The sequence below is a fragment of the Macaca thibetana genome, chromosome 8 (assembly GCF_024542745.1).
Source record: "Macaca thibetana thibetana isolate TM-01 chromosome 8, ASM2454274v1, whole genome shotgun sequence".
Lineage (NCBI taxonomy): Eukaryota > Metazoa > Chordata > Mammalia > Primates > Cercopithecidae > Macaca > Macaca thibetana.
In genome coordinates, this window is record NC_065585.1 from 88,364,972 (window position 1) to 88,378,685 (window position 13,714).

At 39.7% G+C, this 13,714-nt stretch overlaps 1 protein-coding gene across 1 annotated transcript in view; it reads left to right on the forward strand.

Moving 5' to 3' along the window:
- RPS20 (ribosomal protein S20) overlaps nucleotides 1–13,714 on the forward strand; it is a 549,922-nt gene that overhangs the window by 285,656 nt on the left and 250,552 nt on the right. The gene's annotated exons all lie outside the window — the stretch shown is intronic.

Below are 13,714 nucleotides of genomic sequence, written 5' to 3' on the forward strand. Positions count from 1 at the left end.
TATCTTCAGAACATGAGCCTGCTGTTAAACTTTTGAGAAATCTACTCAGACTAAAAGCAAAGATTGCCTGTCTTGGTACCAGAGGCTCCCACTACATGTGAGGCACTCCCCTCTGGGAGCACAACAGGGGTGAGTGGTGTGAGGCAAAGTAGCATACGTCTGCCTCTGGCCAGCCACATAGTCAGCCCTTGTCATAAAGAGACCATGTTCGGTCATTCTTCTTGTCAGCATAGCCTCACAAACCCCTGGCTCTGGTTGAGCACAGCCCATGAAAAATGCCTCAAAGACAACAAGCAGAAAGGAGTACAGGTTTCCATGTCTTGTCTAAATCACTGCATTTTTTAAAAAAGATAAGTCCAGTGGATTTCAAGGATCATAGCAGATGAGAGGCAGGACTAGATTGCAGCTCCCTACATAGCAGCATGTGGAGGCGTGCACTGTGAATTTTAGCTCCAGATCAACTGCAGTAACAAACCAGCAATCCTGAGAGGACCCAAAGACCCTCTGAAGGAAGTGGACTGCTTCTGCAGGACTCAGGAGACACCCTAAATACTGTGAGTGCCCCAACTGGGAAGTGGGAAAGAGAGACCCTCCTCTCCCAAACCAACACATCCCCACTGGAGAAGTTGAAGGTCTGTTTGCGGGAAAAGTTTCCAACTTTAACTAGAGCTGAGTCAAGTTAGAAGGTCAAGTGAAATGCGGGGGTAGGGGAAGCAGCAAAAAGGTCCTTCTGCGTCCGGAATTGGCTCCTTCCAGTGGGTTCTTGGTCTTGCTGACTTCAAGAATGAAGCCGTGGATCCTCATGGTGAGTGTTACAGTTCTTAAAGATGGTGTGTCCAGCGTTTGTTCCTTCAGATGTTCAAATGTGTCCAGAGTTTCTTCCTTCTGGTGGGTTCGTGGTCTTGCTGACTTCAGGAGTGAAGCCACAGACCTTCACAATGAGTGTTACAGCTCTTAAAAGTGGCGCGTCCAGAGTTGTTTGTTCCTCTTGGTGGGTTCGTGGTCTCAGTGACTTCAGGAGTGAAGCCGCAGACTTTCGCAGTGAGAGTTACAGCTCATAAAGGTAGTGCAGACCCAAAGAGTGAGCAGCAGCAAGATTTACTGTGAAGAGCAAAAGAACAAAACTTCCACAGCATGGAAGTAGACCGGAGCTAGTTGACACTGCTGGCTTGGGTGGCCAGCTTTTATTCCCTTATTTGGTCCTGCCCACATCCTGCTGATTGGTCCATTTTACAGAGTGCTGATTGGTGCATTTACAAACCTTTTGCCAGACACAGAGCACTAATTGGTGTGCTTACAATCCTTTAGCTAGACAGAAAAGTTCTGCAAGTCCCCACCCAACCCAAAAGCTCAGCTGGCTTCACCTCTCACTGGGAGCTCACTGGGTCCCCAAGCAGCCCTTTCTTGCCTGGCACCACAGGATCCATCGGGAGGGTGGCCAGAGGAGCAGGGGGTAAAATTCCACAGGAAGTAGTTCTCTAGCTGAACTTCCTAACAATTTGAATGGGGTGGGAAGCCTCCTAGCCAGAACTCCAGAGTGCAGACTTCACAGGAAAGGTGAAGAACTAAAGCTCTTTTTTCACAGCTGGGAGGCAGATAGCCTCGGGAAAGTTTTCAAACTGGTCTCCCCTTCTGCCTGGAAACAGACCTGGGGATGTTGGTGGGGGCACAGTGGGAGGGAGCTGGGTCCTTTGTTTTGCATGGGAACTGGGTGAGGCCTGTGACTGCCAGTTTTCCCCCACTTCCCTGACAACCTGCATGACTCTAGGGGCAGCCATAATCCTCCTAGGTACACAACTGGAGTGACCTGGGAATCTCACCCCCATCCCCACAGCAGCCACAGCAAGACCCGCCCAAGGGGAGTCTGAGTTCAGACATGCCTAGCCCCGCCCACACCTGATGGTCCTTCCCTCTCCACCCTGGTGTTGGAAGACAAAGGGCATATAATCTCAGTCCCTTTCCATACTATTGCAGAGGATGCTTTCTGGAAAACACCACCTCCTGGAAGGAGGCCAACCAGCACAAAAATAGAGCATTAGGGCCAGGTGCGGTGGCTCATGCCTGTAATCCCAGCACTTTGGGAGGTCAAAGCGGGTGGATCACAAGGTCAGGAGATCAAGACCATCCTGGCTAACATGGTGAAACCCTATTTCTACTAAAAATACAAAAAATTAGCTGGGCGTGGTGGCAGGCACCTCTAGTCCCAGCTACTCAGGAGGCTGAGGCAGGAGAATGGTGTGAACCTGGGAGGTGGAGGTTGCAGTGAGCCAAGATCACACCACTGCACTCCAGCCTGGGGAACAATGAGGCTCTATCTCAAAAATAAGTAAATAAATAAATAAATAGCATTAAACACCAAAGCTAAGGACTCTCATAGAGTCCATTGCACCCTTCCCCACTGCCAACAGAACAGCTACTGGTATCCATGGCTGAAAGACCCATAGACGGTTCACACCACAGGACTCTGGCAGATAACCTTCAGTACCAGCCCAGAGCCGGGTAGACTCGCTGAGTGGCTAGACTCAGAAGAGAGACAACAAGTACTGCAGTTCAGCTCACAGGAAGCCACTTTCATAGGAAAAGGGGGAGAGTACTACATCAAGGGAACACCCCGTGGGACAAAGGAATCTGAGCAACAGTCTTCAGCCCTAGACCTTCCCTCTGACAGAGCCTACCCATATAAGAAGGAACCAGAAAACCAACCCTGGTGATATGACAAAACAAGGTTCTTCAACACCCCCAAAAAATCACACTAGTTCACCAGCAATGGATCCAAACCAAGATGAAATCCCTGATTTACCTGAAAAAGAATTCAGGAGGTTAATTATTAAGCTAACCAGGGAGGGATCAGAGAAAGGCAAAGCCCAATGCAAGGAAATCAAAAAAATGATACAAGAAGTGAAGGGAAAAAATATTCAAGGAAATAGATAGCTTAAAGAAAAAACAGCCAGCCAGACACAGTGGCTCACTCATGTAATCCCAGCACTTTGGGAGGCTGAGGCAGGTGGATCGCCTGAGGTCAGGAGTTTGAGACCAGCCTGGCCAACGTGGTGAAACCCTGTCTCTACTAAATATACCAAAAAATTAGCCAGGCGTGGTGGCAGGTGCCTGTAGTCCCAGCTTTGGGAGGTTGAGGCAGGAGAATCCCTTGAATTCAGGAGGCAGAGGTTGCAGTGAGCCAAGATTGTGCCACTGCACTCCAGCCTGGGTGACAGAGTGAGACTCTGTCTCAGAAAAAAAAAAAAAAAAAAAAAAAAAAAAAAAAAGAAAAGAAAAGAAAAAACAGTAAAAAATTCAGGAAACTTTGGACACACTTTTAGAAACGCGAAATGCTCTGGAAAGTCTCAGCAACAGAATTGAACAAGTAGAAGAAAGAAATTCAGAGCTCAAAGACAAGGTCTTTGAACTAACCCAATCCAACATAGACAAAGAAAACAGAATAAGAAAATGTGAACAAAGCTTCCAAGAACTCTGGGATTATGTTAAACGACCAAACCTAAGAATAATTGGTGTTCCTGAGGAAGAAGAGAATTCTAAAAACTTGGAAAACATATTTGGGGGAATAATATAGGAAAACTTCCCCAGCCTTGCCAGAGAAATCTAGACATGCAAATACAAGAAGCACAAAGAACATGTGGGAAATTCATTACAAAAGAATCTTCACCTAGGCACATTATCATCAGGTTATCCAAAGTTAAGACAAAGGAAAGAATCTTAAAAGCTATGAGACAGAAGCACCAGGTAACCTATAAAGTAAAGTCTATCAGATTAATAGCAGACTTCTCAGCAGAAACCCTACAAGCTAGAAAGAATTGGGGACCTATCTTCAGCCTCTTCAAACAAAACAATTATCACCCAAGAATTTTGTATCCAGTGAAAGTAAGCATAAAATATGAAGGAAAGATACCATTGTTTTCGGACAAGCCACCACTATAAGAACTGCTAAAAGGAGCTCTAAATCTTGAAACAAATCCTGGAAACACATCAAAACAGAGCCTCTTTTAAGCATAAATCACACAAGACCTATAAAACAAAAATACAAGTTAAAAAGCAAAAGCAAAAAAAAATTTTTTTAAGTCTAAGTACATAGGCAACAAATAGCACAATGAATGCAACAGAACCTCACATTTCAATACTAACATTGAATATAAATGGTCTAAATGCTCCACTTAAAAGACACAGAACCACAGAATGGATAAGAAGTCACCAACAGGGGTAGTATTCTTATATCAGACAAAACAAACTTTAATGCAACAGCAGTTAAAAGAGACAAAGAGGTACATTATATAATGGTAAAAGGTAAAATATTACAATCCTAAACATATATGCACTTAACACTGGAGCTCCCAAATGTATAAAACAATTGCTAACTAATAGACCTAAGAAATGAGATACACAGCAACACAGGAATAGTGGTGGACTTCAATACTCCATTGACAGCACTAAACAGGATATCAAGACAGAAAGTCAGCAAAGAAACAATGAATTTGAACTATACCTTGGAAAAAATTGACTTAACAGATATATACAGAACATTTCATCCAACAACCACAGAATACACATTCTACTCAACAGTGCATGGAACTTTCTCTCCAAAATAGACCATATGATAGGCCATTAAATGAGCCTCAATAAATTTAAGAAAACTGAAATTATATCAAGCATTCTCTCAGACCGCAGTGGAATAAAACTGGAAATCAACTCTAAAAGGAACCTTCAAAACCGTGTAAAAACATGGAAATTAAATATCCTGATCGTGAATGAGCATTGGGTCAAAAACAAAATCAAGATGGAAACTGAAAAATTCTTTGAACTGAATGACAATAACGACAGAACCTATCAAAACCTCTGGAATACAGCAAAGGCAGTTCTAAGAGGAAAGCTCATAGCCCTAAATGCCGACACCACAGTCTGAAAGAGCATGAACAGACAATCTAAGGTCACACCTCAAGGAACTAGAGAAAAAAGAACAGGACAAACCCAAGCTCAGCAGAAGAAAGGAAAAAACCGAGATCAGAGCAGAACTAAAGGAAACTGAAACAGAAAAAGAAAAAAAATACAAAAGATAAATGAATCAAAAAGCTGGTTCTTTGAAAAGATAAATAAAGTTGATAGACCATTACCAAGATTAACCAAGAAAAGAAGAGAGAAAATCCAAATAACCGCACTAACAAATGAAACAGGAGATATTAAAACTGACAACACTGAAATACAAAAGGTCAGTCAAGGCTGCTATGAACATCTTTATGAACATAAACTAGAAAACCTAGAAGAGATGGATAAATTCTTGGAAAAATACAACCCTTCCAGCTTAAATCAGAAAGAATTAGATACCCTGAACAGACCAATAACAAGCAGCAAGATTGAAATGGTAATTAAGAAATTACCAACAAAAAACAGTTCAGGACCAGACAGATTCACAGCACAATTCTACTAGACATTCAAAGAAGAATTGGTACTAATCCTTTTGACACTATTCCACAAGACAGAGAAGTAAGGATCCTCCCTAATTCATTCTATGAAGCCAACATCACCCTAATACCAAAACCAGGAAAGGACACAACCAAAAAAGAAAACTACAGACCGATATCCTTCATAAACATAGATACTAAAGTCCTTAACAAAATACTAGCTAACTGAATCCAACAACATATCAAAAAGATATGCAGCAATGGTTTAACATAAGCAAGTCAATAAATGTGATACACCACATAAAAAGAATTGCTGACGACATGATCGTTTACCTTGAAAACCCTAAGGACTCCTCCAGAAAGCTCCTAGAACTGATAAAAGAATTCGGCAAAGTTTCTAGATACAAGATTAATGTGCACAAATCAGTAGCTCTTCTATACACCAACAACAACCAAGTGGAGAATCAAATCAAGAACTCAACCCCTCTTACAATAGCTGCAAATAAATAAATGAATAAATAAATACTTAGGAATATACCTAACCAAGGAGGCAAAAGACCTCTACAAGGAAAACTACAAAACACTGCTGAAAGAAATAACAGATGACACAAAGAAATGGAAACACATCCCATACTCATGGATGAATATAATCAATATTGTGAAAATGACCATAATGCCAAAAGCCATCTACAAATTCAATGCAATCCCCATCAAAATACTATCATCATTTTTCACAGAATTAGAAAAAACAAATCTAAACTTCATATGGAACCAAAAAAGAGCCTGCATAAGCAAAGCAAGACTAAGTGAAAAGAACAAATCTGGAGGCATTACACTACCTGATTTCAAACTATAAGGCCATAGTCACCAAACAGCATGGTACCGGTATAAAAATGGGCACATAGACCAATGGAACCGAATAGACAGCCCAGAAATAAATAAATAAACCCAAATACTTAACAGCCCACTGGTCTTCGACAAAGCAAACAAAAACATGAAGTGGGGAAAGGACACCCTTTTCAACAAATGGTGCTGGGATAATTGGCTAGCCACATGTAGGAGAGTGAAACTGGATCCTCATCTCTCAGCTTATATAAAAATCAACTCAAGATGGATTAAGAACTTAAACCTAAGACCTGAAACTATAAAAATGCTAGAAGATAACATTGGAAAACCCCTTCTAGACATTGGCTTAGGCAAGGATTTCATGACCAAGAACCCAAAAACAAATGCAGTAAAAACAAGGATAAATAGCTGTCACCTAATTAAACTAAAGAGCTTTTGCACTGCAAAAGGAACAGTCAGCAGAGTAAATAGACAACCTACAGAACGGTAGAAAATCTTCACAATCTATACATTTGACAAAGGACTAATATCCAGAATCTACAATGAACTCAAACAAATCAATAAGAAAAAAAATTCATCAAAAAGTGGGCTAAGGGCATGAATAGAACAATTTTCAAAACAAGATATACAAATGGCCAACAAACACATGAAAAAATGCTCAACATTACTAATGATCAGGGAAATGCATATCAAAACTGCAGTGATACCACCTTACTCTTGCAAGAATGGCCATAATCAAAAAATCAAAAAACAGTAGATGTTAGAGTGGATGCAGTGAACATGGAACAATTCTGCACTGCTGATGGGAATGTAAACTAGTACAATCACTATGGAAAAAGAGTCTGGAGATCCCTTAAAGAACTAAAGTAGAACTACCATTTGATCCAGCAATCCCACTACTGGGTATCTGCCCAGAGAAAAAGAACTCATTATTCGAAAAAGATACTTGTACATGCATGTTTACAGCAGCACAATTCACAATAGCAAAATTGTGGAACCAACCCAAATGGCCATCAATCAATGACTGGATAAAGAAACTATGAGATGGAATTCTATGCAGCCATAAAAAGGAATGAATTAACAGCATTTCCATTGACCTCAATGAGAATCGAGACTATTATTCTAAGTGAAGTAACTCAGGAATGGAAAACCAAATACTGTATGTTCTCACTGATACGTGGGACTCAAGCTATGAGGATACAAAGGCATTAGAATGATACAATGAACTTTGGGGACTTGGGAGGAAGAGTGGGACAGGGGTGAGTGTTGGGGTCCATGTGTTTCCTAAACAAAGGAATGAACACACAAGACAACACAAGACAAGACAAACATGGCGGCCGCCTCGAATGGCGCGCTCTGCTTTATGTTGCCAAGTCACAAGACACATTGTTGTTTTTCTGACCTTTCCCTGACTTTCTGGATTTTCAAGATGTTTACACATAAACAAGCCCCCAGGATCTGCTGTTAGCAGCTGGCTCCTTTGTCCTCCCTGTAAACAGGGAAGGAACGCCCTGCTTTGTTTGCAAGAGCAGGACTTACGGGGAACGCCCTGCTTCCCTGCTTCGTTTGCGAGAGCAGGACTTATCAGGAACGCCCTGCTTCATTTGCAAGAGCAGGACTTATCAGGAACACCCTGTTTGTGAGCCCGTAGTCCTCTACAGGTGAGGGACAAAACACTACAAATATGGTGCACTGTATACTGCTCGGGTAAAGGGTGCACTAAAATCTCACAAATCACCACTAAAAAACCTACTCATGCAACCAAATACCACCTGTACCCCAATAACTTATGGGAAACAAAGAAAGAAAATGAATATAGTAGCTCAAGGAAAAAAACAAAAAGATAAGTTCAATGATGCTAGACTTTGACTCTTTCTATACATAATATCTGACAGGATTGATGATTACACCTCTGTAATCTATAACCAGATGTACTCTTGCACCCAAACTTTGATGAAATTTTGCTGTAATGTAACTTCATAGCACACGCAGAATCTCCGCCACCTGACGTACAAGCTGTGGACTGAAACACTGGTTTGGAACCACGTAGAAACCCTCTGTAAAACACTTTTGGGTTGCAATCAGTAAGAGGGAACAAAATGAACTTTGTTTGAAAGCCTGATTTTTTTCTTTAGTTCACAGTCAGGAGGGTAGAAGGATTTGGAATATGGGAACTTTCATTGAAATAGAACATACATTCAAAAAAAGTGCATAGAAGTGTATACAGCTAGATACGTTTTTAGACAGTGAACATAAATGTGTAACCACTGCCCAGGTCAAGATGTAGAACATGAATGCCACCTCAGAAACTTCCCATTTACCCTCTGTTGGTCATGACTCCTCAAAGGTAACCACTGTTCTGACTTTTTCACATGGATTAGTACTGCTGTTTTTGAACTTTATGTAAGTGCAATCACATAGTATGTACTCAGGTGTGTCATTTTTTTTTGGCTCAGTATTATGTTTGTGAGAGTCATCTACAAATTGTGTGTAGCAGTAGTCCATTCCTTTTCATTGCTGTATAGTATTCCATTGTGGAGATATACAACAAGTTATTTGGATATTCAGTCCAGTTTTGGGCCATTACAAATAATTCCAAAATTAGCACTTTGTACAAGTCATTCAAATGAGGTGGACCCAAAATTACTAAAGCCTCTTTCAACTCAGAACTAATTTTTAACCATAACTTTATTGTATTTGGTAACTGGATAGGCCCTTTGCTAATTTTTTTTCATAGTTTCCAGCTAGGTGAAAAAGTTTTGCAGAATAAGAACTGTCTTTATAAAAATTAAAACAAAAACTCAAAGAAAATGTTTACAAAGATGACTATGATGACAGCCATTTCTGGCTGTAGGAATTACTAGACATCCAAAGAAACTGTTTCAGTATAGATCTAAAAATTATGCATAAAAATTTTTGTTTAATCCTCTAAAGTAATCAATGAACTGTTGGGGAAAGAAGTAAGATCTGTACCCTAGATAATAAGAAACTAAAAATCCTGAGAGTTAATCCTGAAAGTTAAGGCATTATCAGCTAATGCCAGACTGCCATCCATAAAGGACACACCTCCTCATTGTCAGGAGGTAGTGACGGGGGGTATATTCGTTATCCCAGATGCTCATGTGATGGGGAGAACGGACAAAAACATGAAGCCAAGAGGATGGACTAGAAAACCACATGATGCCAGAATCTCAGAAAGGTAGAACTGTCAGAGGCTTGACCTGGGAAGTGGTGGTGAGTGGGGGCAGAAAGGAGGGTTCTAGAGAAAACAATGGAGAAGCTTACTTATCATCTTTAGATCTAAATAAAAAATAAAAATGGAAGGTGGGAATCCTTAGAGAATACCTAACCACAAGTTTGTTACCACATGGGTTGGGGCCATGGGGGCCATGAGTGGGGCTACCTCCATTCTCCAATAAATCTAAGTCAAATATTTTGTTAAAAATATTTGTTAAAAATATTAAATATCAAATAATTATTAAAATATCAAATTATTTTGTTAAAAATATTTCCAGGTGTGATGGAAGCATTCTGAAACTGGAATGAAGTAATGCACAACTGTACAACTCTGTAAATTTGCTACAACACAGACTGTACACTTAAAATGAGTACATTATAGCATATAAATTATACTTCAATAAAACAGAGTAAGAGAGAGAGCACGCCTGTCATACTCCTCATCCTAATCATATATCCACCAAAAGTTTTTTTCTATAACTGTATAAGCAAAAAATGCCCTTCACAAATAGTATTTCCACTGATCACAGAGAGAATCAAAAAGGAAGAGAAATTCCAGATGAGAAAAGCAGAGTGAAAAGAGGAGAAAATTTATCTGGGTCCATAAGTCTCTAGCTGTAAGTAATCTTGGCACAACAAGCCAGGTCAAATCTACATACCGCTCATGCTATGATTATTCAGGGAAAAAAATTTGTTAAAGATGATAAAGACCTTGGGATAAATAGAAGAGCAAGAACAAACATAAAACAACATATCCTTTTGTCTTTTCAGTGAGAGATGGAATGAGGAGTGTCGGGCTTCATGCCCAGTTGTTCTGAAAAATGTAGCACACAGGGAATTTCAGTCATGTGCCCAGTCCTATCAGTGTTTTCCTTGAGTCTTGGCTTTCTGAAACTTTTGCATTTCTTTGGTATACAGTTACTTTCCCCAACAAAGTGACAGGGCACATGTCCCCTTTCTCCTTCAACTCTTGGATTTATTATCAGTATATATTATTCATCCTACTCTTTCACATGTTTGTTTACTACTTCTGTTCCAGCCTAACACTGATCTCTTCCTGTCATTGAACAAACCAGTCTACCTTTACGCTAATCATGTACTTCTCTGAGGATTTCACAATCTCCTTCTGCCAAATCATGCATTTTGGTTAAACATATATATTTGTGAAAGTATCATCTGCTGACTGTACTTATTCTACCATTTTACAAAGTAATCCCCAAAGACAACATATTTTTAAACGAGTCTTTTAAAAGTAGGCATTTTTTCATCTTTTTTGTTTTTAATATAACAAAATATTGCATGCCATTTATAAAAAGTCAAACAATACAGAAATATATATCATAACGGAGGCTACTCTCCTTGCCCCTTACTCAATTCTGTGCCCCTCCAGAGCTAAGCACTGCCAACGGTTTGGTGTGTGGCTTTCCAGATCCATTCTTCTGTGCATTTCCATCTGTATTACACACATGTGAACACACATGCGCATGCACAATGCACAGTAATCATCAATTTAATTTCAATGGATTAATTCTGTACTTTTTTTTCACTGACCACAGCCTGGAGATCTCCCCCTGCCAGTAAATACATTTCTAACTTCATTCTTTTTTTTGGCTTCAGAGAATTCTATTATATGAGTATATCATGATTAATGGAATAGCTGTGCATTCAAGTAGTTTCTCATTTTTTGCTATCACAAACAAGCTTCAATAAAAAATTCTTCTGTTACAAGTGTCAATATTCTTTTTTTTTTTTTTTTTTTTTTTTTGAGACGAAGTGTCACTCTGTCACCCAGGCTGGAGTGCAGTGGTGTGATCTCGGCTCACTGCAACCTCTGCCTCCCGAGTTCAAGCGATTCTTCTGCCTCAGGCTCCTGAGTAGGTGGGACTACAAGTGTGTGCCACCACACCCGGCTAATTTTTTGTATTTTTAGTAGAGATGGAGTTTCACTGTGTTAGCCAGGATGGTCTCAATCTCCGGACCTCATTATCCACCTGCTTCGGCCCCCCAGAGTGCTGGAAGTGTCAATATTCTTATGTGATAGATTCCTAGATGTGAAATAGAGGTCAAAAGTTAAGATAGCTACTACCCAATTACTGTCCATAAAAGACTCAAAGATAAATACCCCCACATTGTGTGAGAATGCCTGTGTTCCCACACCCTTGCCAATCCTGAATTCTTTTTTTTTTTCCCCCGAGACGGATTCTTGCTCTGTCACCCAGGCTAGAGTGCAATGGCGCGATCTCTGCTCACTGCAACCTCCGCCTTCCAGGTTAAAGCAATTCTCCCTGCCTCAGCCTAGTGAGTAGCTGAGATTATAAGCGCCCGCCACCACCCCCAACTAATTTTGGTATTTTTAGTAGAGACGGGTTTTCGCCAGGCTGCTCTCGAACTCCTGACCTCAGGTGATCCGCCTGCCTTGGCCTCCCAAAGTGTTGGGATTACAGGCATGAGCCACCATGCCCAGCCCCGATCCTGAATTCTTATCTGACTTTTTAATATGTGGATATTAATGAATGAAGAAAAGGTTATTCCTTTTCCAATTTCCTTTTCCAGAATATGAGTGAAATTTAGCATTTTTTAGGCATTTTCAATAATTTATATTTATTTACCTATAAATTTCTTTATCAATTTTTCCCACTGTCTTATCTCAATCAGATTATAGAAATGCTATATATTATGGCCAATTATCAATGGTCAACTCTTTATGCAAAACTATTTTCTCCTAGTCTGTTGTTTATCATCTTACTTCACTTATGATATTTCCTTGCCTAGTCCCAAATTTCAAAACAATTTTTCAATATTGTATTTCAATACCTTCAGAGTTTTGCTTTTCAAGTTAACACTCTTATCCATCTGAGTGTCCCGTGTCCTATTTACACTCTGTGTTTGTTTGCTGAATTGGGGTTACTCGGGCTTTCTGTTGGGAAGAATGACTCATTTTTGCAGTACCTTCCGTGTGTCATAGCTTAAGGTATCTTTTGCTCTGGTTTCTGGAAATAGGATCCATCTGCTTAATGAAGTCAACCCTCACTGGTAGCTCCTTTCTTTTTTCTAGCACTAACGTGTTTATTTGCATTTTTATATTTTCTCTTTTATTTCCATGGAATTTTGGAAGAAAATAGGATATGAATGCATATGTTCAGTGTGCCATCTGGAATGGAAGCATCTGTGTATGTGTGGCCACAGAAACATTTTTATTGTGAGATAAAGATATACACATAGTGGAAAATTTGGAAAATACCAAAAGATACAAAGAAGTAAATTCAACCAACATTCCACTACTATATTATAAAAAATGTTAAGATGTTGGTGAACTCACTTCCAGTGTTTCTAATGCATGTACATAAAATTTTCACAGAAATTAGGATCATAGCATATACATTTAGTCTTTTTTTTAATTTATTTATTTTTTATTATTATTATACTTTAAGTTCTAGGGTACATGTGCATAACGTGCAGGTTTGTTACATATGTATACTTGTGCCATGTTGGTGTGCTGCACCCATCAACTCGTCAGCACCCATCAACTCGTCATTTACACATTTAGTCTTGTACTGTGTTTTTTAAACTCATATTCTGTGAAGTGTACTTCATACTCTTGAAAAACATGATTTTATAAAGATGACTATAGAGTACTCCATCTGCACATACTTCTTAGGAATTAAAAATCAATTTATTTTGATTAATACACTTATTTCCTAAAAAGGTACTACATTCACATGATTCAGTGGAGTGAAAAGTCTCTTTCCCATCGCTGACTCTCAGTGACCCAGTTTCCCTTCCTGAAGGAGCACAGACAATACCTGGGTATTTGGTAAAGATAAAGGTGGAATTGGGTCAGAGGGTATATCCCTTTCTAATTCTTGATACATATTTGTTTTCCAGAAATGCATAATTTATACCCCCACATGAAGGCATTCTTTTAAAAAAAACTTTCAATTTGCAAGGCAAGAAATGTTTTACTATGCATCTCTTTGGCCCTAAGATCAAAGAAATTAAGATTAAGATTAAACCACTTTTTCATGTTTATTAACCCATGACACATGTTCTATCATAAACTGTCCATTCCTAGCCTTTGCCAAAAGAGACCCTTTAGAAATCCTTTCCTAGCTTTCAGGATTATGGTCAGTCCTCTGAGTTTCCCCCACATCAAGTCAAAGCAGGGCCCTTTCCAACCAGCAGGACCTCTGGCTTCTTTCACTGCATCACCAGTGCATCCC